General features: G+C 40.8%; 1 protein-coding gene across 1 annotated transcript in view; it reads right to left on the bottom strand.

Moving 5' to 3' along the window:
• PREX1 (phosphatidylinositol-3,4,5-trisphosphate dependent Rac exchange factor 1) overlaps positions 1 to 26,586 on the bottom strand; it is a 323,175-nt gene that overhangs the window by 208,348 nt on the left and 88,241 nt on the right. The window lies entirely within an intron of this gene.

The following is a 26,586-nucleotide window of genomic DNA, read 5'->3' as shown; positions in this document are numbered from 1 at the left end:
ACATGCAGCCTTTGGCATCCAAATATGCAGCCCCTTAAGCCGCACTGCAGTGTCTCCCCCCCCAAGCCTCCAACCCATAAAAATTTAAATTTCTGTGCCAATATCTGAGTAAATTTCTACTCAAAAACCAGTCAAACTAATATTGACTGCAAATATAGTGGTTTAGTTATTCAGAGTCCTCAAAATTAAAAAAAAAAAAAAACCTCCCAATAACCACAAAATTGCCCCCAAATTTGGCAAAATTGGCAAAATGATGTCCAGAAGTGACACAGCATCACTTCACTTCCAGTGCACCAAAATGCAACAGTGTAATCCTCTGGGGTGGGGTGGCAGGGAAACTGGTCCCTGTTGTATCCATAGTCACCCACCCCTGGTCTAGAGTCCAGTATTACATTGTAAGAAAATCCAGTGTTCTTCTTGTCAGAGTTAATTTGGGATTCTTATTCTGAATCAACATCTTCACTTTGGCTTTTTTGTTAATAGTCAGTGCAAAGAGTATTGCTTTCAGATGCTCCTGAGCTCTCTATACCCTGCGACCAAAGTCAGCACAGGGCACAGGGCACAAAAACTGATCTGCTCTACTGACCCTGACAAAAGCTGCAACTGGCTAACCTGTCAGGCGAGCAGCCATGTATATCTGGCTCTTGCATAGCCATTCTGCTGCTATAATCCAAATGATCCCAATCAAGGCTTGGAAGCATTTTCAGCACATATGCATAGAGCTCTGAAAATATTTTTGGGACTACCTGTGCCAGCATACTCTGCTTCCATGGCAGATGCCTCCGGGAGGAGATTCTGGATATTATTAAAGGGCAACAAGATGTTAGTTTTTGGTCACAGAATGTGAGGAGTGCAGGCTTACCCTTTGCTCACCAGCTATAACCAGAATGGAAAATAAAGACCACTGGGCATGGAGCTAGGAACTTTGAAGAAAAGGGGTACTTTAATTTTCCTAGCTTCCTAGCTAGAAAAGAACAGGAAGGAAATAGCAAAAAATTGTTTAAAGTTAGTATTGTATTTAAAAAAAAATCCTATAGCCTAAGTGGTGAAAAAACAAGGGGGAGGGGTTTAAATCCAGGAAAGAAATATTACATTGTTCACTGCAACTTTCTCTGAAGATGCCAGCCACAGATGCTGGCGGAATGTCAGAAAGAAACTCTGCTAGAACATGGCCACATAGCCCGAAAAACCCACAAAAGACTAAGCAACTTCCAGTGTCACTACAATATTCTGGGAATTGCAGCTCAAAGAAATAACCTTTCTAAGCACTGGTTAAGCCTCCCATTTGCTTTCATTATAGCAACAATCCCTTCACATTTGGTTTGTTGTTAATTGCAGTCAAGTTGTCTTCAAATTACGGCAGCCGTATAAGAGACCTCCAAGACACTCTGTCCTTAACAGCTCTGGTAAGATTTTGCTTCCCTGATTTGAGTCTATCCACCTGGAATCTCTTCCTCTTTTCCTACTGCCTTCCACTTTGCTGAACATTATCTTCCCCAGTAATTAATTCAATACATTTTGCAAAAGGTGTTGTTAGGCCCTGTGCTTCAAAAGATGACACCCATGTACTTCAAGGAAAAGGCATCAAATCACTAGGCAGTTTCAATATGCCTCCACTCCCACTCCCCACTTCCACACTGCACACTAACAACATCTGACTCTCACCATGTTCCAGAATGTCTGGGCTACCTTCAGTGCCCAAGGCACTTTCCTAATTATAAAATAAATATAAAACAAAATATATAATAATATAATTATATTACAGTTTCAGTCTCCCTTATCCATATACATACTGAGATACCCTGGAAATGAGACCTAAGTCTAAACATGAAATTCATTTATGTTTTGTATAAAACTTATACACATAGCCTGAAAGTAATTTTTATACATAATATTTTAAATAATTTTGTGCATGAAACAATGTTTGTGTGCCCTGAACCACTGGAAAGCAAATGTGTCACTATCTCAGCCACCCATGAGGACAATTTTGGATTTTAGAGTATTTGGATTTTGGAAATTCAGATAAAGGATACTCAACCTGTACATGTAATCTATAAAAAACATATAATCTATCTGTCTGTCAGTCTATGTTTTTATTTATTTTTATCTGAGATATCCTTACCCAACCTTGAAATGGTTTTTAAAAAACCATAGCAGTGGTCCTAATCTTGCTGACATGACTATACATTCTTTGAAATCAATTGGCCATGCTTCTGAGTAAATAAACTCTGAGTTGGTTTGCATGGGGAGGAACTCTTACAAAGAGCCAACCATGAGCTCAATTGCACAGTCTTTTAAAATTATTTTTATTGTTGTTTTTGAAAGCATAAAACAACACACAAACAATATCACACATTCCCCCCCAATCACTATCTATTTCCACTGTAACCATAAGCAAACAGATAAACAAATTTTAACATTTACAACATGGTCCTGGGCCCAGCGCTATTCAACATCTTTATCAACGAGTTGGATAACAGGGCATGCTTACCAAATTTGCAGATGACACCAAATTAGGAGGAGTAGCTAATACCCCAGAGGAGAGGACCAAAATTCAAACTGACCTTAATAGATTAGAAAACTGGGCCAAAACTAAAAATGAACTTCAACAGAGAGAAATGTAAGGTAGCGCACTTAGGCAGAAAAAATGAAATGCATTGATATAGGATGGGGTACACCTGGCTTCACAAGACTACATGTGAAAGGGATCTAGGAGTCCTAGTAGACCACACGTTGAACATGAGTGAACAGTGTGTTGCGGCAGCTAAAAAAGTGAATGTGATTCAAGGCTTCATCAATAGACGTTTTGGCGCTTTACAGACCGCCCAAAAGGGCGGTCTGAAAAGCGCCCTCATTTGCTGCGCGGAGGAGCCTCAGCGGCCAAACCGCATGACTCCTCCAAGCAGCAAAAAGAAGCCACTAAGCATCCGCTACGTCAAGATTGCAGCGCCCATGTAGAATGGGTGCCGCTATTTTGTACGTGCTCGGCGCATACTAGGGTTAGGGGTGTCCGGAAAGGATGCCCCTTCCTAACCCTAGTACATGCCAAGCACGTACTAGGGTGCCCGTGCGGAACGGGCCATAGTGTCTAGATCAAGCAAAGTGATACTGCCACTCTATTCTGCTTCAGTCCGGTCTCACCTGGAATACTGTGTCCAATTCTGGGCACCACAATTCAAAAAGGATGTTAAGAAGCTGGAGTGTGTTCAAAGGAGGGTGACTAAAATGATGAAAGATCTGGAAACCATGCCTTATGGAAAGACTTAGGCAGCTGGGGGTGTTTAGCCTGGAGAAGAGAAGGTGAAGAGGTGATGTGACAGCCCTGTTTAAATATTTGAAAGGCTGTCAAATTGAAGATGGAGTACGCTTGTTTTCTGCTGCTCCAGAGAACAGGACCCAGAACAATGGATGCAAGCTACAGGAAAAGAGATTCCACCTCAACATTAGGAGGAATGAGAGCTGTGGAACACACTCCCTTGGACTGTGGTGAAGTTTCCTTTGTTGGAGGTCTTTAAACAGAAGCTGGATGGCCGTCTGTCGGGGATGCTTTGTTTGTGATTTCCTGCATGGCAGGGGGATGGCCTGGATGGCCCTTGTGGTCTCTTCCAAGTCTATGACTACGAAAAACATACTAACTTGCAGTCATTACTTCTTCATGCACTGTCTTCTTGGTATTTTCTCTGTTTCTTCTATATTTTCCTTCTATCTCTTCTTGTAGCTAATCTGTACATCTATGCTATCTTCTAATTCAGTCTCTTTACTGTGTGTATACAAATAATCTAAAGTGTTTCATTGAAAGAAAGAGACACTTTTCCTCCCTTTGCTTCGGCTGCTGCCACACTGCACAATTAATGCAGTTTGACGCCATTTTAACTGCCATGGCTCCATCTTTAGGGCTGAAGGGCGGGGTATAAATACCATAAATAAATAAATCCTTTAGAATCCTGGAATTTATAGTTATTGTGGCACCATTGCTCCCTGACAGAGAAAACTAAATATCTCACAAAACCAAAAATCCCACTGAGCCATGGCAGTTAAAGTGGTGCCAAAATGCATTAATTCTGCAGTGTAGAGGCAGCCTTCCTGTGTGTTAAATTGCTTTCAAAGAACAACCACAGTGGCCTAATTTTATAAATTGTATCTGCCCTCTGAAAAGGAAAAACAAATGGCAAAGCAGAGATAAAAACTATATAATGTATAACTTTAAAACCAAGACATTTTACCAAGATTCATCAGAGGATGTTCAAATATATGGGCTCTGACTGAACCTGAGACATGCCCTTTTACTATTGATTATATAAGATAAAGTGTACCCACAGTGCAGAATTAAAGCAGTTTGACACCACTTTAATTGCCATTACTCCATCCTACACAATTCTGGTATTTTTTGTCTGGTGGGGCACCAAAGCCCTTTGAAAGATCAGGCTGACTATCTCACCAAATTACAAATCTCAGGATTCTATAGGATACAGTCATGGCAGTTTAAATGGTGTTGAACTGATTTGATTCGTCATTGCAGATACACCCAAAATGTGTCATTAATAAGGTTCACACTGCTGAAATTCAAATGAATACTGAAATCTCCTTGCCATAAATTGAACATGTCAGCTCCTTCAACCTTTCCTTATATGTTTTGTTCTCTATACCACTTAGCATCATCATTGTCCTTCTCTGAATCTTCTCCAACTCCAATCTATTCTACTATACTCTTCTTAAAATGAAACACCCAGAACTGAATGCAATATTCCAGATGAGGTCTGATCAGTGCAGAATATAGTGGGACTATTGCTTCTCTCAACTTGGAAACTATGGCCCTGTCCAGATGGGCCTTTTAGCACGTCCTGAGGACGTGCTAGGGTTGCCTGGGAGAAACCTTTACAGACATTCCCTAACCCTAGCACGTACTCCGTATGTCAAAATGGTGGCACCCTGTACAGATGGGTGCCACCATTTTGATGTAACGACTGCACCGTGTCCAAATGGTGCAGCGTGGCCGTTATGTGCTGGCGCTGCTACAGGGCGCTTGTGGCGCCTTTTCAGCAGTGCCGAAAGGAGCTCCAAAACGGAGCTCCTTTCGCCGCACATATCGCTGGCATGGCCTTTACATGGCCACGCCAGCGATAAGGTACTTTTCTCGTGTTGTAGTAGTAGTCGTAGTAGTAGTAATTTATAATTTATATACTTACGTATCTGCTGAGCCACCATGTAAGGCCAGAAAGACAGGAAAGATAAAAGCTAAATTGGTTGAAGGTTTGATTATGTTTGTTTTCTGTGAAGAGTGGACAGATGGATCTGTGTGTGTTCTGCATATGTTCTGTGTGTGTTTTCTATGAAAAATGAGTAGGTGTGTATGTCTGTAGATGTGGTGTGTTGATTTCTTCCTGGTGTAAATGGCTATCTGCCTAAGGAATGGTAATTGTTACTAGGCTGAGTGGATTACACACAGACACAAACTATTTTGAACTCTTCAACAAAATCATCTGATTCAACTTCCTTCACTATACAATGCTGGAAAATAAAAATCTGGCCTGAAAGGAATGCTTTTATGTGGCTTTAAACACACTGTGCTCCCCATGTTTTGGTTCCCATATTGGGAGAAAGGTGGAGTATAAATTAAATAAATCAAATGTTTTATCCTGAGTAATCCAGTTCATACTTCTGAATACAGTAGATATAAATGGCACTTTTGTACTCTGCTGCTTCTCACTTTTACTTCTGAGTAGACATGGATATTAGTGATTTGTGGAAAGCTTTCTGATTAACACGCAAAGAACTGAATTTTAGTTTCTCTTAGAACCTGCAGCTGTCTGCTTCCCCCCCCCCCCCATGGTCCCCACCCTGCCTCTCCCAAAATTCAGATTTGCAAGTTTGTTCTCTGTGTCCTTTTTGCAATGATTTGCAATGGATTGTTAGTTATCATCACGATTCTGTCTGTTACATGAGCAGAAAAATAAAAATGCATGGGGTGAAAATGGGTGAATATCTGTGCTCCCATCTATTGTATTTTGTATGTTATTTATTCCTTAATTAGGCAATGTTTATATCACCACTCCTAGAATAACCCACAGATGTGAGGACTCATTTCTAGAACATCTCCAGGACCCCAACTACCTTAATCCACTTTTGGGGACAATATTTGAAATTTTTCAGGACCAAGCACATTAAAGTGATTTACAACATGCCTCTGTGTCTCTCTTCCATACCACTCCTCCTTGAAACCATTTCCTGTACCCTCCATTGCCTTTATTTTACAGGATTAAAGCAAAGCCATTCCCCTTCTTTCTCTTCATTTCTTCCCGAGTGCCTGTTCTTGCAAAAACACAATCGTATCACACACTGCCTCAAAATGCCAGTTTCCTCTGGGTCAGGGGAAAGAATCAGGCCATTCTTTTAAAAAACATAAAGGGGAAGTTGAAGAGGAAAGAAGCCTGCTAGTGTACATTACAATGAAATGCTAATCAAGAATCTGCGCTCCTCAGCATTCCCATAGATGTGGCCTCATTCCGGGAACTCCTGTTGGTTGCTGACTCTGATGTCTTGGCAGATTGCCTGGGGTCCCGTTTGTGAGTTCACAGTCTCTCTGAATCACTGGAGCCAGTCGGGAATCCAGGTCTCATACACCCTGTATGTGATTTGTGTGTATGTGTAGACTGGAACAACCAGGTACAAATCTTTGCCCACAGAATGGGCAGACATTAGGGCTGCATCAGCACTGTAGAATTAATGGAATCTGACATAGCCATGGCTCAATGCAACAGAATTCTGGGACTTGTAGTTTTGCAAGAGATTTAGCTTTATTTCAGAGATCTCTGTTGCTGCAACAAACTATGAATCCCTGGGTTCCATAGTATTGAGCAGTATTGGGCAGTTAAAGTGGTGTCAAACAGCATTAATTCTGCAGTGTGAAAAAAAACTGGAATGAAAACTGGAAGGCAACAAAAAGGATTCTCATGCATCTTTGATCCTGACATGCCATTTTCCTATGTGGAATTCTATGGTTTGGGGAATATAATACCAAGTAAAATCTGCAAATGGCAGAGAAGCAGTGGCACACAAGGAGGCCTTTTCCACAGAGTTCCTGCAAGTAAGTGTCATAGTGGCTCTGGGAACAGGCCAGCCATGCCAAAGCAGTGTAGGCCCAGCCAGCCCATGCATTCAGCACTGAGCCACCACACTGGGTTAATCCGGATTCAGTTCTGGAGCATAATACTCTGGGATTGGCCCCAGATTTACCAGCCAGTTCAGACAAGACCAGACTGGCCTCAGGATTGCCATAAATCTAAAATTACTTGAAGGCACATGACAACAAAAACAACAATAAAATAGTGGGAAGCACCTAGTAAAATACAGGCAATTTTGAAATGTTTCAGATCTGGAATTCTACATAAAGGAAACAATCTGTACAGATTTTGCATGAGGATTAGAAAATGTTTAGGGAAAACCTGATCATGCAATTCCTTCGAAATTATAATATGTGCCTGCATATGAAACATTAATCTGCCCTTAATCAGTGGTGCCATTACGGCTGGTGCTATGATCAGACCAGCCAGGCAGCCAGAAGGGCACAATACTACTACTTTGAAGGGCACAATTTTATACAGATTAGTTTTTTAAATCCTTCCAATTTAAAATAAAATATAGCAGTTTCTAGTTTTGTGCTTTTCATTATTTCACAAGAGACCTGTTTTTGAAAATTGATATTAGCAATTTTAAAGGGATGAAATAAGCCTTGCCTAAGGAGCAAAACAGCAAGTGAAGGTTTTATGGCTGAGGCCTAGAGACTCACTCAACAAAATGAGCTTATGGCAGCCCAAATATATCAAGGCTGGCTTCCTACATTTTATAATTACCATCCTAAAGTGGGGATGGGGTGGAGGTGTCGCGCATGATTATTAAATCCAGAGCTACGCTGGTGGTTTTGATGAGAACTCACAGTGAGTCATTCCTCTTTTGGCTGTCTCAAGGCATGAAAAATGTTCTGGTCTTCCAAACAGACCTCACACTTTTCAGTGCTGTAAACAGAACAGCCACGCAAGTCATGTGCTTTTATGTCTCTGGAAATGAAAAGTTTTTTGCCATGAAAACAGGCTAATTGACAGCCATGGATTTTAAAAGGTAGGCTTATTATCCAAGCTCCCAAAACCTAGCATTCAGAATAGCCAAAAGAACATTAACTATGCAGCCTTAATGTGCCAAAGCACTGACTAGATGTATTAAGCTGTCTATTCATGTTGGTTTCCTTTTTCCCTTCTCTAAGCTGCTCTTTCATTGCTCCTGAAAAGTAGCACCTACAATCTGGCCAAGAAATGGACACAAGGAGTTCCCTTTGGTGCTGATACTCATAGCATTCAGACTTTTTCTCCATGTGGGGGCTTGCCACCCAAATTTACCAACATTCTCCACCTCTACCCAGATGCCACCCGCCTACTGCTTTCCATACCCTGCTACCTTTCTTTACCCCCTACCCTTCAAAGAAATTCCAGATCATCTTGCCAACTCCAGAGCTCCCCAAGCCAAGGCAAATAGCTGGTTTAACACTTCACAGTCCAGTCTGCACACTGGATTGAATTTAGCTTTTGCGAATGGCAGCTTCAAGCTCAGGTTGGAGTGCCAGCTGTTGCAAGTTCACACAGAGCAGGGCTTTTATTTTCAATGAAATATTTAGAGTGGAAAAACACCTCTGAGTTTAATAAAAACAACACTCTGAGACTGCCAGGGATTTGTGGTACATCTGCCATCCCTCCTGGAATTCCCCATATTTGAACTGAGACTCTACCAATAATGGGGAAATGGATTATTAATGAAAAACCATACATATAAACTTTCTGCAAATTATAGGGCTGTACTGAAAGGATAGGTTAGATGGAGCAGTTTAAAATCTATTGATCTAATAAAACATTTTTTTTAAAAACGGACTTATCAATGAACATGTTTGTTTACTAATTTTATTCATTATAAAAACAAAGACAATAACAAATGAATAAAAATGAGAATGTTTGGAGTTCTGTTTGTTTGTTTTTAATTTTCAGATTATTTTTAATACAAGTATTTGCAAGTGCCACATGTGGCAGATCCCATTTTAATAGGAGGCATTCTGCCTGCTCTAATACACTGTAAGGAAGGAAGATCTCTGCTAATGGCTATGCGGCACATCACTGTGACCATCTCACTTGTAGTTGTATGACTACTTTAGGCCTAAATCCAACTATTAGTCCCAATTACAGTAAACCTGCTTAAACAATGAGAACGTGGTACATCAAAATACTTCAGGCACTGAATAGATTAAACTTCCCCCTTCATCACAGTACCAACTAAAATTCACCCTCCTAAAGCTACTTGTTTTGCCCCAAGAGCGATGCTATGGACTTTGGGTGTAGTAAGGCCTCTGGCTCTCGGGATCACAGCCAGAACAAAAGACTTGTCCACAAATTTCTTAAGTTTTCAAAGGTTTTACTGGTTACAAACACAAATAACATGAAACTGATCTCTTCTCTCTCAATAGTCCTTCCTAAATACCTTGTTCTCTCTTTGGTGGATTCTATCTTTCTTCTTCTGAGGACTATCTTTCTTCTTTTGTGGACTCAAAGGAAAATACTCTCTCCAGGTCTGACTTGGCTGAAATCTTACTACACAACTGATACTAACTAGAGGGAGACAGTATAAGACCCTGGGATTTCCCACAATCCTTGTCTTTCTTAAAGCTATAGATCTGTATTTCCCCTCTTAAACTAATACATAGAAAACCTAATATAATCTTAACTAAATATATGTCTGAAGAGCATCAAAGATGCTCTGGAGGCATGACACTACTATTGTTCCTGAGATGGATGCTCCTATTAACTCCAACAGGATATCCCAACATGGGGCAAACAGCAACAGGGGCTGCTGCCACACTGCAGAATGAATGCAGTTCAAACCATATTAACTGTCAGGGATCCATCCAATGCAAATTTGGGATTTGTAGTTTGTTGTAGCACCAGAGCTCTCTGATAGAGAAGGCTAAATATCTCATAAAACTACAGATCCCAGAATTCCATAGCAGTAAGCCATTGCAGTTAAAGTCATGTCAAATTGCATTAACGCTGCAGTGCAGATGCAACCAGGGAATGATATTTCTCAGGAACAGCTGAAGGAGAGGGAAATAATGAAAAGAAGCTCTTCACAGTTATCACCATTACTATCATGACCAAACCCTTTGCCCCTAATACAACAACACTCTCGCCAGAGACAAATTATGAAACTATCATCACAGTCACTTCATTTATATCCAGCTTTTCTCTAAAACTGGCTTCATTTCCAACTTTCAGCTCCAGATCTGCCAGTCTAACCAGTTCAGGAGGGGAAGGAAATGTTTTGACCAAGCTGCTCAGCCCATCTATCAAAGTACCTGCAAGTTCTCCTTCCTAATTGACAGCAGTGAGGGATAGAAGTAGCCTGGGGAATACAGCACTTTTGGGAGCAGCCTATCCAACCCAGTTCTTCCACTCACTCCAGGCCCAGTTAATGCCTCATTTGAGACTTGCTACCTCTAATAGAACAGGAACATGCAAGAACTAGCAGCCATTTAAACACAATAGTCATCCATAATGGTGAACATTCCATCACTGGTTTATGCTAACAGAGTCAGGATTATGCTTATTAGTTCATTAATTTGTTGCTGTTGTTGTTGTTAACTGCCTTCAAGTTGACCTCAACTTGTGGTGAACCTGTGAAAGAGACACCTCTAGGACACACTATCCTCAACAACTCTGCTTAGGTCTTCCAGACTCAGGGTCTTGTCCTCCTTGATGAAGTCTATCCATTCGGTAATAGATCTTCCTCTCTTCCTACTGTCTTCCAATTTTCCAAGCATTGTCATCTTTTCTAGTGCATCATGCCTTCTCATTATGTGGGTAAAGTATAACAACCTCAATTTAGTCATCTTAGCTTCTAGGGAGAGTTCAAGCTTGATTTCTTCCAGGATCCATTTGTTTGCCTTTTTAGAAGTCCACAGTATTGTCTCCAGCACCACATCTCAACTCAACTGATTTTCTTTCTGTCCACTTTCTTGACCATTCAGCTCTCGTGTCTATACATAGGGATGTGAAGTACAATGGTATGGTTAGGGTTGCCATATCCCGCCTGTGGGAGGGACTTTTCCGGTTTTGGGCGGGTCCGCACGGTCCTGCCTCGGTTTGCCCCACCTCCGGGATTTCCCCCACCCCCGGGCTGAGGGAGGATTCCCTCCCCGCTTGGGCTCCGCCGCCGCCGCCACCGCAAGCGAGGCCGGGGCCCAGGCCAGAAGGGAAAGCCTCCCTGAAGGGAGGATTCCCTCCCCGCTTGGGCTCCGCTGCCGCCGCCACCGCAAGCAAGGCCGGGGCCCAGGCCAGAAGGGAAAGCCTCCCTGAAGGGAGGATTCCCTCCCCGCTTGGGCTCCGCTGCCGCCGCCACCGCAAGCAAGGCCGGGGCCCAGGCCAGAAGGGAAAGCCTCCCTGAAGGGAGGATTCCCTCCCCGCTTGGGCTCCGCCGCCGCCGCCACCGCAAGCAAGGCCGGGGCCCAGGCCGGGAGGGAAAGCCTCCCCTTGGTGAGGCTCCTATTCAAATGTAGGGCACAAAAAAATGTGTCCTACATTTGAAATTTTTGTCCTACATTTGTCCGGTTTAGAGGTCCTGACGTATGGCAACCCTAGGTATGATCAATCCTCACTTTAGTATGCAGTTGTATATCTTTGCACTTCAGGAGCTTGTCTATTTCTTTCAGAGTTGCCCTTCCCAACAGTGGGTGGTTAAATGAAAGAAGGTGTCGAGAAAAAATAGGCATAATTTTTATCTGTAAAATATTGGTCAAATTTAAACCAGATCCAAAGATTTGTTTAAAGAATGTGTCAATATAGAAATACATATAATACATGTATCAGTTGCAGTGAGAATCAATGCAGTAAGATATTGAAACGGTAATTGAAAGCTTAAGGGAAATTAATGGTTAAAAAAGTATGGGATCTATTACTATTGTTCAAATCATCTGCTTAACAAAAGCTAGTTCTAGAAAACTGGAAAGTAGTCACAGAACATTTATTGCAAATGTCTGACAATACTAATTATTTAAATGTATTAACAGTTGAGAAAATTAATGTACTAAATGAAATGTAATTGGAAAAAATGATCTTTTTATAAGACACTAAAATGTCATACTCTAGGGATATGTTAATACATGAACTGAACACAGAGGTTTTCTTTTTAAAATTTATTTTACATATTTTATATGTAAAGTTTCTGCTAATATAAACAATAATTATTTAAAACATACTTATCCTCACAACTTTGTCTGAGCTTCTGATTTGTAATTCATAAACAGAAATAATCCCCTGCAATTTCACAGGTGTCCAATCTGACAGAAAATGTTGAAGCTCCCATAGCAAATGGAATACTGTATAAATGTGATGAACAGTATTACTGTATAATGTCATTTGCCACAGAGTTACACAACCTTTTCCAGTGGACAGCTCCAATTAATATACCTTTTTTTAAAAAAAATCCAGCTGAAATGCACTGAAGAAAGATAAATATGCAGGCTCAAGCCTTTAATCTGGCAATTGCAGTACCCTCTTCTCTGACAGCAATGCTCTGGGTGGCAGATATGAAAAACACTGTGTACACAAGCCCCCCTCAAGATATTTTTTACTGTAACACCCTTGAGTCCTTGCTAATACGTATGGCAAATGGGAAAAATTATGGAACTGCCTATGAAAAAAACTGAACGGCACCTCATTGTAGCATATATGCATTGCATAGGCACTGAATAAGAACCTGGAAACAAAAAGATTGCTAACATAACCAGGAAACCTACACACACACACACACACACACACACACACACTACACAGGCCACTGTATTAGCATTTGCCAATTCAAAAATGGGCCATTGCCTTTCAGAAATCACCAGACAAGCTTACCAAGCTCTTTCAGACTGAAAAGGATATCGAGCAGTTGATAAACAATTGCTTCTTTCCCTTTCTCTGAACTGAAAAGACACCTGCACAGAACATTACTATAGTCTTTATAGGATCTGCTCTAAGACCACATGGACTACAGTTCAGTGAGAGGTAACACATTTGTTGTGTGCCTTCAAGCCATTTCTGACTTTTGACAACCCTAAGGCCATTACCTATTGTGGACTTTTCTTGGCAATATTTGTTCAGAGGAGGTTTGCTTTGCACTGCTTTTCAGTGGTTGCCCCTCCAGCTGTGGGATGTTCTCCCCAGAGCGGTCTGCCTGGTGCCTCCTCGGTTGATTTTTCAGTGTTGGGGAAAGATGTTTATGTCCTCTTAGGACATTTAATTTACTATACTCTTGACTGCCTTGATGTCTCTTAAAGTTACGTGTAGAACTGTTTTCTCCAGAGAGATAGTATTTGTTTTTTAAATTTTTAATTTAAATTTTCCTGTTTAAAATTGTTTTTGTGACTGCTCATAGCTTTGATTGCTTGTTTGTTTGACTGTATTTTATTGATTTGGATTAGTTTTATTTTGTATTTATGTACACCACTGTAAAAATGTTAGACACTGGATGACTCATAAGTTAAATAAATAAAAGCACAGAAGCAAAGCAAGAGGAAAACCTCTACAATCGAATTTTCTTTCATTCCCCACCTCTCTAGCATAGTAAAGAGAGAGAAACTGAAAATCATTCCTACCTAAAACTCCTATTTGCTATGTTCAAATCCCCATAGTAACTTTGCCTAAACTATAATTTCTAAATGCTCAACTGTATTTTGAAGTTACTGTAATTTTATAGGAATTTGGAGAAAGAAAATTTCATAGGTAGAGAATTATTGGGTAGGGCAAAGCCCTCATTTTGCACTCCACTTATAGCTACACTCTCTGCTCAATATAAAGTCACAATAAATGTATAGTTCTTGAACCCATCCTATTTTGTCAGTGTTCAAAGAACTTTATATACCACATTCCCCTCCTTATTTCCGGAATATTTGTCCACTGTGATAATTTTCAACAGGGATCCTGTTCTAGATGGCCCAACCTTCTGAGATAGATATAATCAGGAGCAGTACTGGTTTTAATTTATGTAACTCCCAAATCTGTTTGCCTGGTATCTGTAGTATTATGGTAGCTTTTCTGCACTGGAGGCACACAATTTTTGTCCTTACCTGTAGCAATATTTTATCTGATGATTGCATCTGCTCTTCAGTGTTGCCTTTTGCTACCAGTATGTTATTTCTAAAATTATCTAAGTATTTTGATTATTTTATCATAATATTGTTTAAATAACCAAAGTAAGCTGCTTTGGGAACCATATGGCCAAATATCACCCTCAGACATTTCACAAATGAAAACCAGTATGTGAGCCTGAGCAACATCTGAGTGTGATCAAGATAGCAACAGTTATTGAGGAAGAAGACATAAGGACAGGCTGCAGCAGATTGGTTTTGCCTGAGCCTACAGAGAAAGGGAAGAGTTTACCCTCTTTTTTCTGCTAAGCTAAAATGAGTGTAAATTACATTCAAACTAAACTTGTGACAACTGAACTGAGGACAAAAGGTGGAAGTTGGGAAAGGAGAAAGAAACTGATACATTTTAAAAGTGGGATGACAGAGGATTAATAGGGACTGTCCCTGCCAAATCAAAATTGAAGGGCATGCAGTATTTTTTTCATTAAAAGAAAACACAGGTTTTTTAAGAAAATACATCCTAGCAAGTGTGTTTGGTTGACCCACCCAGAAAAAGCCTAAGACTGCTATAGTTTTTCTTTAATAGCAGTCTTCCTAGCCTGTTGGAAAGTTTACCTTCCTGTCTCTTAAGGCTTTTACATAAAGATAATATTGATTGGATGTAATTGCTTTAGTCTAAGGTACAGGAAGTCCTGGTAGGTGAGTTTAGATAAGGGCTGGAGCCAGAAGGATCTAAATATGTTGCCCTACACTTTGTATTTTTTTTTCTATTTTGTAGGGCTGAGGTACAGCAGCCAGGCAGGAATTCTTTTATCCCAATCTCAGCTCTTTTTCTATTTCCTGTGTGCTCTACCAGCTTCAACTTGGTGGTCCTGAAGCTTCAAAAAGTTACTTTTGTAAGTTAGTGCTCCAGAATTTCGCAGCCAACTTGAGCACTGCTCTCCATGCTAGCTGAGGGATTCTGTAGGTTGCTCTTCAAAATATTAACCTTTCCTTGTTCTGTTTTACAATGCTATTATACAAAGGTGGGGACATATGAGACAAGATAGTAAAAATAAAAGGCCTTGCAAACTGCCACCTTTTAAAAGAAGATCTGTTTTTTTCAGACTGGGCTAGCTAATATTGCCAGATTTTTGGTAATATTCCAGAAAGGATGGATGTAGAACAGGAGCAGTTTTCAAATGAGTACCAAAGTGTGTTTTTTTTTAAAAGAATATGAGAGCTGGGAGAGAAAGGAGTATAATTTAATAACACTAAACTGCCAGACACTAATATGAAACAGATTTCTGCACTGTTACTTTACATTTTGAATGATGCCGCATTTGCTCTTTTTTCCCAATTTATTTTGAGGTTGAAATGAGTTAGGTGTAAACACATTCATTAATTGCACTGAGAAAGCTACACTGGCATTAAAATTATTGCCTGTTTCCAAACCATTATTACTTAATTGGCACAGCCTAGAAAGGGGGAAATGTAATGTAGGAATAGGCCCATCACTCACAATGTCTGTCTGTGACAGAATGTCCTTTTAATGTGTAAAGTTAATCAGCCTTAAAAAAAACAAAGAAGGAACAAGTTACTTTTTAAACCCATCATTCTCAGCTCTGTTAAACCCTGGAGTTCTGTCTGACCACGTAGCAAAATGCATCACACTCACATTTGCTCTAAACAAGCATGCATAAGGCTGGATGGCCATCTGTCAGGAATGCTTTGACTGAGAGTTCCTGCATGGCAGGGGGTTGGACTGGATGGCCCTTGTGGTCTCTTCCAACTCTTCCATGATTCTATGATAGTTGCAAGTTTTCTCCCAATTAATTAACTCTGTACTGCTAAACCAACAGACGGGAAATACAACGGCAAATGCAAAGTTGCTAGCTGTCCCTGCTGGTTGAGCTACTAAACAGATTATTGTGTGCATCAGCACTCTCGCTGTGAGGCATGTATTAAGGGCTTAATACTTACAAAACCCTTCTGAATAGGTTGGAAAACCTTGCACATGGACTTGACAATAAGTCCCATTTAACTCAGCAAGGCTTACTCTTAAGTAAATATGCACAGAACTGCAGTATTAATATGATTAATTGTATCATATAAAGCTGCATTGTAATTATCACTGGTCCATCTAATCCAATCCACTCTGTCAAACAGTAACTCTGCAAAGCTGTAGGCAAACTGAGTCTTAAACCAAGGCAACACGAGAATGAATTTGAAACCTAGTGTGTGCAACACTGTCACTCTGGTGCCAAAATAAATTAGAAATCAGGATTCCATAGGATGGAGCCATGATAGTTAAAGCGGTTTCAAACTGCATTAATTCTGCAATGTGGCAGTAGCCTGAATTATGGCCTGGTTGAGAAGACAGTGAGGAGACAAGCTGTTTTACATTCCATGGGCCTGTGTTCTAGACAGTCTTAATTCCAGTGATTTCTGCTGAGGGCCTTGAAGTAGAATTTTTCTCATTGAGGCTGAAATTTGTTGGGCTTTTTAAAACAAATGAACAGTTGACCATCTCAGAGCACATAGAGCTTGTCTCCTCTTTTCTACTATGAGCTGGTGGACCAGAAACCATCCAGAACTGATTTATGCTCCTGAACCATCATGAGTCTCCTTTCTTCTATGCAGATCATGGGGAGATATATGAGGTTTACTTTTGTATGAAGCAGGTGAAAATCTTTAAGTAGCTGCCACTCTGTAAATGAGCTGGAATTATACCATGGAGTTCACAGTCAAAGTACTATTCCTTTTTTACAATGTGGGAAAAGAACGCATGGTCAATGCAATCAAGATGGATTCCACTGGATTCCTCTACTCCATTTGTTAAATATAAGAAGCCAATTTGTCTGCAGGGGCACTAAATCACTCTTTATGCACCTTCAGCTCAATCCATTAAACTCTGATTTTTGTTAATTTGCAAAAGTTAAATTCTCCTAAGAACCCCTTTTCCGATTCTTATTCAAATGGAGCTGTCAGGCTATAATCCAGAGATTTAGTACATTTATAGCACAAAGTACAGTTGCTGGTCTAAATGACAAAAGAAAGTGTTAATTGGAAATGATGGCCACACAAACAAGGAGTAAGTGGATGGGGATTAATGCCATACTTAAGAAAATACTTAGCGAGTGTGGAATTCTTCAGGGACTTTTGTTTTTTCTTCCTCTCTGATGCTCGGGGTTAAATCCACATAACTTTCTGTCAAATGGCAGTTTTGTGTTCACATTTGATCTATTTTTTAAATGTCAGTATGTGCAAGTAAATTTATTTTTGTTCTTCTTTTTATCTTTGGAAACTGATTGCTTACGGATCATCAATGCAGCCTAGAGTCTTCACAGACAACAGAAACTAGTAAGCCCTATCTGAGAGCTTTAGCATGGACCCTGACACTGCTATGCCCTTCCATCCAATTTGTGATTCATATATTTGTGTCAGTACTCCTGAAGAAGTAGGTATCCACGAAAACCCATGCTCAAACAAATCAGTCTCAAAAGGTGCTGCCTGATTCCTTATTCCACCCCACCCCTGTTCCATTTTATTTTCTTAAGATTTAGTAACTCTTGCTGTTGTAAAATATCTTTAATTCTGCAGCTACAAATGCTTTGGTGGGTGTGGGTTTTTATATATATATTCTGCAGTGTACTAGAATTCTCACTGGGGTCAGAAAACATTCCAGATTACATTGATCAATGTCAGCCAGTGACTTTTGTTAAAAGTTCCTTGGACACCATTAGGATGGAAGACAAACGATACGAGCTCAACTGGATAAAAGGCTGGCCGGATGCATGAGAATACTGTACAGTATTTAATCCTCATCTGTGAAGATGGGACATTTTAGTCTCCCTGAATCAGATTTTATTGCATAATTCATGCAGAAGCCCCAATGTGACAGCTTTAGCATGAACCCTTATACCTCCACATCCTTCCATCGTACTTTTGATTCAAATACAAGTGCCAAATACTTGTGTCTATAAACTATAGACATACTATGACATGATTACTTCAAGTGTTCCAAACCAATAATGTATCTAGGTTTCTTCCAGCTGCCATGTACAGGTCTGTTTTTAACAAACCCAAAAACAGCATTTTAAAGACAGAGAAGTTTTGTTACTTACAGTTTTTGCAAAAAAAAACAAAAAAAACCAGACAGCGACTCAAGACATATATTCCACTGCAAATGGATATGTTTCTTTGCTTTGAACATTTATGTGTAGCAGAATACCTTTGATACTTAACAGAATACCTATAAACACCAATGTGGACCACAGATTAAGGGCCAAAACAGACTGGCAAAAAATGCCAGCTTCAAGGTGACATGGGGGCATGGCGTATGCACAGTGCATGCCCTTACACCGCCACAAGTTGATGTCATGCCACCCCAAAAAGGAGCAGCATGTTGCCACTTCTTTTTTGGACAAAAAAAATGCCAGATTGGGTCCACAACATGTGGTTGTGGTGCTGAAAATGGTGCCATAGAGCCACCCCTTTACAGCCGTCTGTTTCAGCCCTAAGTCACTTAGTGCATTTTTTTAAAAGTGTATTTAATTAAAATTAAGGAAATTTAAAGACATTCACAAAGACAAGTTCAAATAGGAATGGATGAATGATTGGCTGGTATACTGATTTATTCTCAGCAGCACACCAAGGAGCCAGCTCCATGAAAAGTGAGCCTTGCTGAGCCTTCTCCCTGTCAAATAGATATCCTACCACCATATGCAAACAAATGCTAACTGATATCTATCACTGAATGACCACAAACCACTAGAAACGGACAAAACTGAGGAGCGTTTTGAGGCCACAAGTGCATTAAAAACGTTGGTACTAACAACTGTTTATTGCAAGCTGATCTGACACTGCAGTTTACCACAAAGGATGGAGCCTCCTGCATCACCTGCTGGTTTGGTTTCCTGTTTAGTCTTACTCATGCCTTCCAGAAATGAGGCTGAAGCCACAACAAGGTTGGACAGTAAGATGAGAGCTCCACCTATTGCTTAAAGAATTTAGCTTCTCCTTTCATGTAGGTAAGTATGCTCAAGCTGCATCACTGTTTGCCTTCCTCTCTTACCTCTGCTCTCCTTCTTCTGTCCATTATCTCTCTCATTCTCTCCTTTCCTTTCTGATTGCCCCCGTGGGTCACCAGCCTTTAGCAATGCTAGAGCAATTCCACTGAATCTAATAAAGTGCAACAATCTGAGGACAATAATATAAAAGTATACAAGAACTATTTTAGTATAAAGGTATACAAGAGCCTAAAGGCACCAGAGCCCATGTGATCTTGGAAGCTAAGCAGGGTCAGGCCAGGTTAGTATTTGGATGCAAGACTGCCATGGAAGCCAGATGCTGTAGGCTATATTTCTGAGGAAAGCAATGACAAACCACCTTTGAGTATTCCTTACCTAAGAAAGCCTTATGAAATTCATGGGGCCACCGTAAGTCACACACAGGGACACAAATCAAATATGACAGTGCTAATCCTGAAAGAGTGAATAACACTAGTACTACCAAGATATGATCCAAAGGTCGTTTAGAGAAGACAGGAGAAATTGTGGCCCTCTGGATGTTGGATAACTGCAATTTCATGATCTTGCACCAATGGCAAGACTGACAGAGACAAACCAGAACTGATACAATATTGGATCAATATTGGGATTGGTCCAGTAATATCTGGAGGTCCACATGATCCCTAAACCCATTGAACCCAGAAAGTAATGTGTTCCCAATCTAACGGATTATGACTAGATTATATGTGATCCTATATTTTAAAAAATGCTTGGGTGATGATGCAACTCATGTTATCCTCTCTCCTAAAATATGATAACAATAATGTGCTAGAAAATAAAAACAGCTATGTGTTCCAACAAGAATGCAGTACTATAATCAGTAACAAAAGTAGCAACTGAAAGCAAACCATAGCATAGTAATGATCACCTTCAGAAACTGACCTCATACAGCCTTACAAATATCAGCAAGTGGAGCAGAAAGTGCACTTTAAACTGCAGATCCTTTTGTTCCTGCATGCCAGACATACAAATAGTCTTATAGTGCTTCTTTATTTATTAAAGAGAGTGGAGTTTGCAAGGTGATGCAACGCCACACAATCTTAAAGGTCAGTGAAGATTTGACTGGTTCTTATTACAGCCCTGTAATGAACGTCCTGGAGGAGATAACTTGTTCCACCCTGCCAACATCTGAAAGCTATAAATAGGGATTCAAGGGAGCAAGAAAAATAAAATAAAATAAATCATACTTCTTGACCTGGTTATAAACTTTCAAACTTGGAGAACATTTCAAAGGAAAATCACACACGTACAAACACAATACCGGTGGTTTTTCCTTCAGACTTTTTAACATCCCTTTGACAACTCCCCACCCTATGCCTTTCTCCAATAATGCCAAGGAATAAAATTAATTTTATCCTAGTTTGCTATGGAAAGTAAACAAAAATGATTAGCAAACAAAACAGTGAAGTTAGCCCTATATTTCTCCAGAGGCTGGAGTGAATGAATGAATATGCAACCTCTCCCACCAAGCAAAGCTCTCTGCCTCTAGCTGCAAAACATGAATGCTAGAATATAATTTTTTTTACACACTGGGATGATAACCACATGGATATCCAGATGCTGTAAAACTGCAACTCCCAGCAGGGCTGCAGGGAGCAGAAATTCAAAATTATTTTGGTGTGTCAGACAATTCCCACCATGCAATACATTTTGCAGAAGCCATTTTTACTCTCTCTTCCTTCATGCTGCATCCAGTTGTTTTAACTCTTTCTAATTATAGTGTAATTTTTTGGTCCCAGTGTACATTGCTCTGGAACCTTTGCTGCCTATTCTAACACCATCCAACAGAACAGCCATGACCGTAACTGCAAAGTGCCCAACACCCATGCCCAAAGAGGAGGATTGGAACTTCAGTTCATCCCAAAATGTTGTTGATGTTGTGTGCCTTCAAGTCATTTCTGACTTATGACAACACTAAGACAAACTAATCACAAGGTTTTCTTGGCTAGTTGGTGCAGAGGGGATTTGTCATGGCCATCCTCTGAGGCTAAGAGTATGTGACTTGCCCAAGATAATCCAGTGGGTTTACATAGCTGAGCAGGGATTCAAACCCTGATCTCCAGAGTCATAGTCCAACACTCCAATCACTACATAATCCAGCTAGAGCATACTAAACTGGAGTTATTTTTCCTACTAGACAGTGGTTATTGTTTCACACAGCTATTGAGATATAACTCCTATCCCAGTGATGGCGAACCTTTTAGAGACCTAGTGCCCAAATTCAAAGGTGTTACCCACTGCTGGGGGGTGGGACTTCCTGTAGGATGGGACTTCCAGGGGCAGGACTTCTGCCTTCCAGAAGTGGGATTTCCTCAGAGACAGCTGAAGACCCGGGAGGGCAGAGGAAAGAAGCGAAATAGGTGTGCATCTGTTACTCCACTTTCCCTTGCTCTCCTGTGCCTTTTGCTGTCTCCAAGGAAGCAGCTGAAGACCCGGAAGGACAGGTGGAAGAGAAGAAAGCCCTACCCTTCTGGGCTTTTAGCTGTCTCCGAAGAGGCAGCCAAAGACACAGGAATGTGGGGTAAGAGGAATAGGCATGTACCTGATCCTACTCTTGTCCTGCCTTCCCATCTCTCTGTGTGCCCTTAGAAATGGCTTTGTGTGCCAGAGGGCACACATGCCATAGGTTTGCCACCACAGCCCTATCCTTTCTTTCTTTTGTCAAGTTCTGACTTTTCTTCCCTGTGCATCTCTGGGCATGTTTACACGGGCAAATAACACCAATTTCCCCTAACCCTCACTGCAACCTTTCTATGAAATGGATGGCCAATACCTCAATTTGAGTGCAGACTGTCCTCATGAGACAAGGCCAGTTCTGCATGAAATGCACCCTATCCCTGGCTAAATTGGATTTAACTCATCTTTGCTCTGGATTCTGCAACAATATCTGAAGCACCCCATAGTGATGTTGGGCAGCTGTTAATGCATGCACCCTGCTGTCCCGCTCAGCACCACCACCGCTGATGCAAGTCACTCCCTCTGAGGTCACAACAAGGCACCCAACCATATGATTGATGCTGAGTGCCTTGCTTCTGACCGAGAGGGAGTGATATGCTACCGTGGCACTTGATGATATAGTGGGACACATGTGTAGACATGTGTAGACACTACACAATGCAGAAGAGATCTGGGGTATCCTGGGGCCAGAATACTCCAGAAGTAGCCCAGAGTATTCTAACTGATATAAATGACTCCTCTCTCTTTTGTAGATGCTGAGAACAATGTCAGAAATGTGGAGCTGAAAAAGACCTTTTCCTGACTTTGCCTGAAGATTAGTATTTGACCACCACAATATAATGGAAGTGAAATTTTCAAAACTCTTTGGTTCTTTCCCTAATTTAAAGCTTCCTTTTCAGAAAGTCCTGCTCAAATATCAAGTCAAAACATCTTTCAGCTAAGATGTTTCTCTAGATTTTATTTACTATACAGATGGCTCTTTTTAAAAATGAGTCTTGTCATTTTAACTCCCTAGTTTAGCAGAAGTGAAATTGGTTAAACTCCCCATAAAACAGGAAATGAAAGTTGCATTCTCCTTCTCTGTGTCTTGTGTCCTATAAATACATACATACATACATACATACACACAAATGAGCAATGCATTTGTTCCTCTACTCCCTGCCCTCTTCCTGTAGACATCTGATACAGTAGTATGACAAACTTGCTGGAGGACATATTGACAGAACTATTAATGAGAGGACCACATTATTTCACAATACAAAATTTGGTCTATGGGGATTTCTTGTAGACTGCAAAATGATGATTTCTTGAGTCCTATATTTGCCTCGGGTTTCTAACCCTCAAACCTGCAGAGGAAAGTTTAAAATGTGACAGAAATAAATCCTAAAAGATGCAAAGCAGGGATATTTAAAGAGGACATTTCAATGTCATGGTATTTCTCATAAATAATTTCTATAGCTATACTTCAATATTTTTTTTCAAATTCTCAGTTTTTAAAAAGCATTCCCACAAAGAAAATTATTCACAATAATAATTTAACAGCTGGATGTGACATGCTTCCCAGTAATTACACACAACCACAATTAATAATAATACAAAAATACTATGGGCATCTTTTTTCCTTTAATGATACATTTCTGCTGTTCGTCTCAGTACTGATCATACTGCCTTCTCTGTCACTAGTTGTTTACCTTAGAATGCATCCCTCACAGCAGAGTTGCTATCATTACTGGTCACTAATTCATTTGTTTTCTCCCTCCATCACTAATTAAATGATTGATTAATATTTAAAATAAATGTGCACAATGAAGTACAGTAGGTCAGTCTTGGAAATCTCAAACTGCTTTGACCTCAACCACTGAGGTAACTGTTCCTTTCCTTTTGATGGTGTCACTAGCTCATTATCATAGTGTTAATTTACACAGCATTATTCTCGTTGCTTTGGATACCTCGGTAAATTATTGAATACTTCAAGTGGGATGATAGCTGTTGTTTGCTATTCTGTCACTGAAATTGCCAAAATCCTTATCATTTAAAGTAATGCTACAAACAATTAAATTTAGCATTTCTAAAAGTGTAGTTCAATGGTGGTTGGTGGTTTTCATTTTAGTAGGATGATTAGCCAAGCCATTGTATTCCCCATCACCATGAATGAATTTGAGAGTTGGATGGTGAAGAAAGTGGATAGAGGAAATATCAACTTATCTGAGATGTTCTGGAGAAGAGTGCTGATGATACTGTGAACAGCCAAAAAGACAAACAAAAGTGTCATTGACAGGACCAAGCTTGAACCTTCTGTGGAGGCCAAAATGATCAAACTGAGGCTGTCATACTTTCGCCACATTATGAGAAGGCATGACTCATTAGAAAAGACAATAATGCTCAGAAAGATAGAGAAGGTAGTAGAGCGAGAGGAAGACTGCATGCCAGATGGATAGACTCAATCAGGGGAGCCATGGGCCTAAATCTACATGACCTAAGCAGAGCAATGGAGGATACAGAAGCTTGGAAATGTCTCATCCATGGGGTTGGTATGAGTCATGGTTGACTCAAGGGCAGTTAACAACAATAGAAAAGGATAGTGAATTTGCCCCAGGTATTAGTCCAAACTTTAAATTACCTTTCTAAAAGATTGGCCTCTGTCCTCAACATAAATTCAGCACCATTGGCCCAGTACAGACTGCCCCTTTGGGACGGCCTGCACCTGCCCCTTTTCGCTCTGGGTTGGGGGCAGGGCAGCCTCACCAGCAGCCCTGTGGCCCCAATCTGGAGTTTTTCCAGACCATGGAAAAGCAGCAAAATGCCACTTTTCCGTGGTCCGGTAAAGGGTGTCCTTGGTGCTCATGCCCCTGGACACCCTGGGAGCCAGAACCATGGCAGAAAGGGGCCACTTGGTCCCTTTCTCCCCGGCGTCATTCCCGCAGCTGCACGAACGAGGCGGCGCCCAGAAGGAGCTCCATTTCAGACCTCCTTGTCGCACCGCAGCCAGGCCACCGTAAGCAGCCTGAGGCGGCGTGAAGATGTCACACATGCACCGCACCATTTGGATGTGGCTCATGCATGACATCATGGTGTCCCCCATGTGGACGGGAGGCCGCCATGAATACAGCGCTGCCACATAGTAGGATTGTGGGGCATGCAGACGTTCCGTCCCCAGGCAACCCTACTACGTGTCCAGGCCGACGCAAAGCGCTGGTCTGGATCAGGACTAAGATAGCTTTAAGTTTAGACTAAACCTGGAATAGATTCACCAGCCCAGATGGTGCAATCAACAATGAAAGTATGACAGATTTCAGTATGTTTTACAGCATTTTAGTAGTCCCAGAAAACATATTCTTTTATAGCATATCCTCTCCTCTTACAGGTAATCAGAGACCAAGGATTTATCAGCCAAAAATAAGGTTGACACCTGAAAACCTAAAACTTCATTAAATGTTCAAATTGTGAAGTGCAGAGAATAGGACAGACCTATAGTTCTCAAAACTCTGGTCTTCCAGATGCTGTTGAACGTCAGCATCCAGAATTCCTCACCATTCCCATGCTAGCTGAGAATTCTGAGAATTAAAGGCCAAAACATCTGAAAGACCAAAGGTTAGGAAACATGGAGTAGAAGACTAGAACAGAATGGAATGAGTGAAAGGAGACAAGACTGTTCCCTCTGTCGCTGAATCATGAGGCTGAAAGGAGCATGTCATATGTCCTGGTTGCAAGACACCAGGGATATAGTGTATTGTCCCTTCAACAAGAATTCTTCCCCCCTCCACATGAAATGTTCCTTTACTTCTTAAATTGGTCAAGTTGCAGCCAAGCATTTAGAATTGCATTTTAGGGATCAAACAAGAATATGGTAGAATTCTGGAAAAACCCTAACAAACACTCTGTGAACACAGAGGCTAAACAGATCAGCATTAAACACAGGTATCAGGCTGGAGCGGGAGCATGGCAACCACACATTGGCCACCCCAACTCCTCCCCGATGCCAACGTCACACTGCACACCCGCCTGCATAGCAGACAGTGTCACTCTGTTTCTTTGGTGCAGCATTTACAGGCCCTTAGTATCCAAATGTATATCCATCTGACATCATCTGTATATGTCCAAAAGCTGAAAGAGTTATGAAAGGAATAAGAAAAGATGGAAATTTGTTCTTCCAATGCTGCAATATCTGTCTTTTAGCCATTGAAAGGGTGCCGAAAATTCACTTCCATTGAGGCAAGTAATGAGGTATGTAATACACTCATAACCTTTGGAGAGCCTAACCTCATAGATATATCTTTCTTTAACGGTAAACAAAAGTATGTAATTGGAACAAAAATGTCAGGGATTTATGTTCACTCATCCCCAGTGTTCTCTAATGAACTTTTAAAAAAAACACCTCCTTGTCATTATTTGATATTGCTTCCTGAACCTTTCTCTTCCAAGTGCATAAAAGAGCATGCCAAAGCCATTCGAAACAAATTGCTCGTCATTTATTAGAATATCCCTGGGGTTATTCAGGCAAATTATTTTTATTTCATTAGCATCTCATTGTATTTTGTGCTAGCATGTGGTCATGGTTGGCTTTTTTTAATCCTCCTCTAGTCAAAATTAATGTATTGTTGCCCACTTCATAGTATAGCAACTTGGAAACAAATTCCAACAAAATTCCAGTGAACTCCATTCTGATTTCACAGTAGAAACACCTGGGTGTTTGTTGAACTTATCAACAGCAATAGATGGATTCCATGAGGCCCAGCACCATACCTCCACGGTGAAGGAAAACTGCCTTCCTCTGTAAGGTAAAGATAAAGGTTTCCCCTTTGACATTATCATTTAGTTCTGTCTGACTGTAGAGGCAGTGCTCTTCTCCGTTACTAAGCGAAAGAGCCAGCATTGTTAAAGATGACTCCAGTGGTCGTGTGGCCAGAATGACTG

This window comes from Sceloporus undulatus, chromosome 4 (assembly GCF_019175285.1).
Source record: "Sceloporus undulatus isolate JIND9_A2432 ecotype Alabama chromosome 4, SceUnd_v1.1, whole genome shotgun sequence".
In the NCBI taxonomy this organism is placed as follows: domain Eukaryota; kingdom Metazoa; phylum Chordata; class Lepidosauria; order Squamata; family Phrynosomatidae; genus Sceloporus; species Sceloporus undulatus.
Note: the sequence above shows the minus strand (reverse complement) of the source record. Positions and strands in the feature narration are given on the sequence as shown.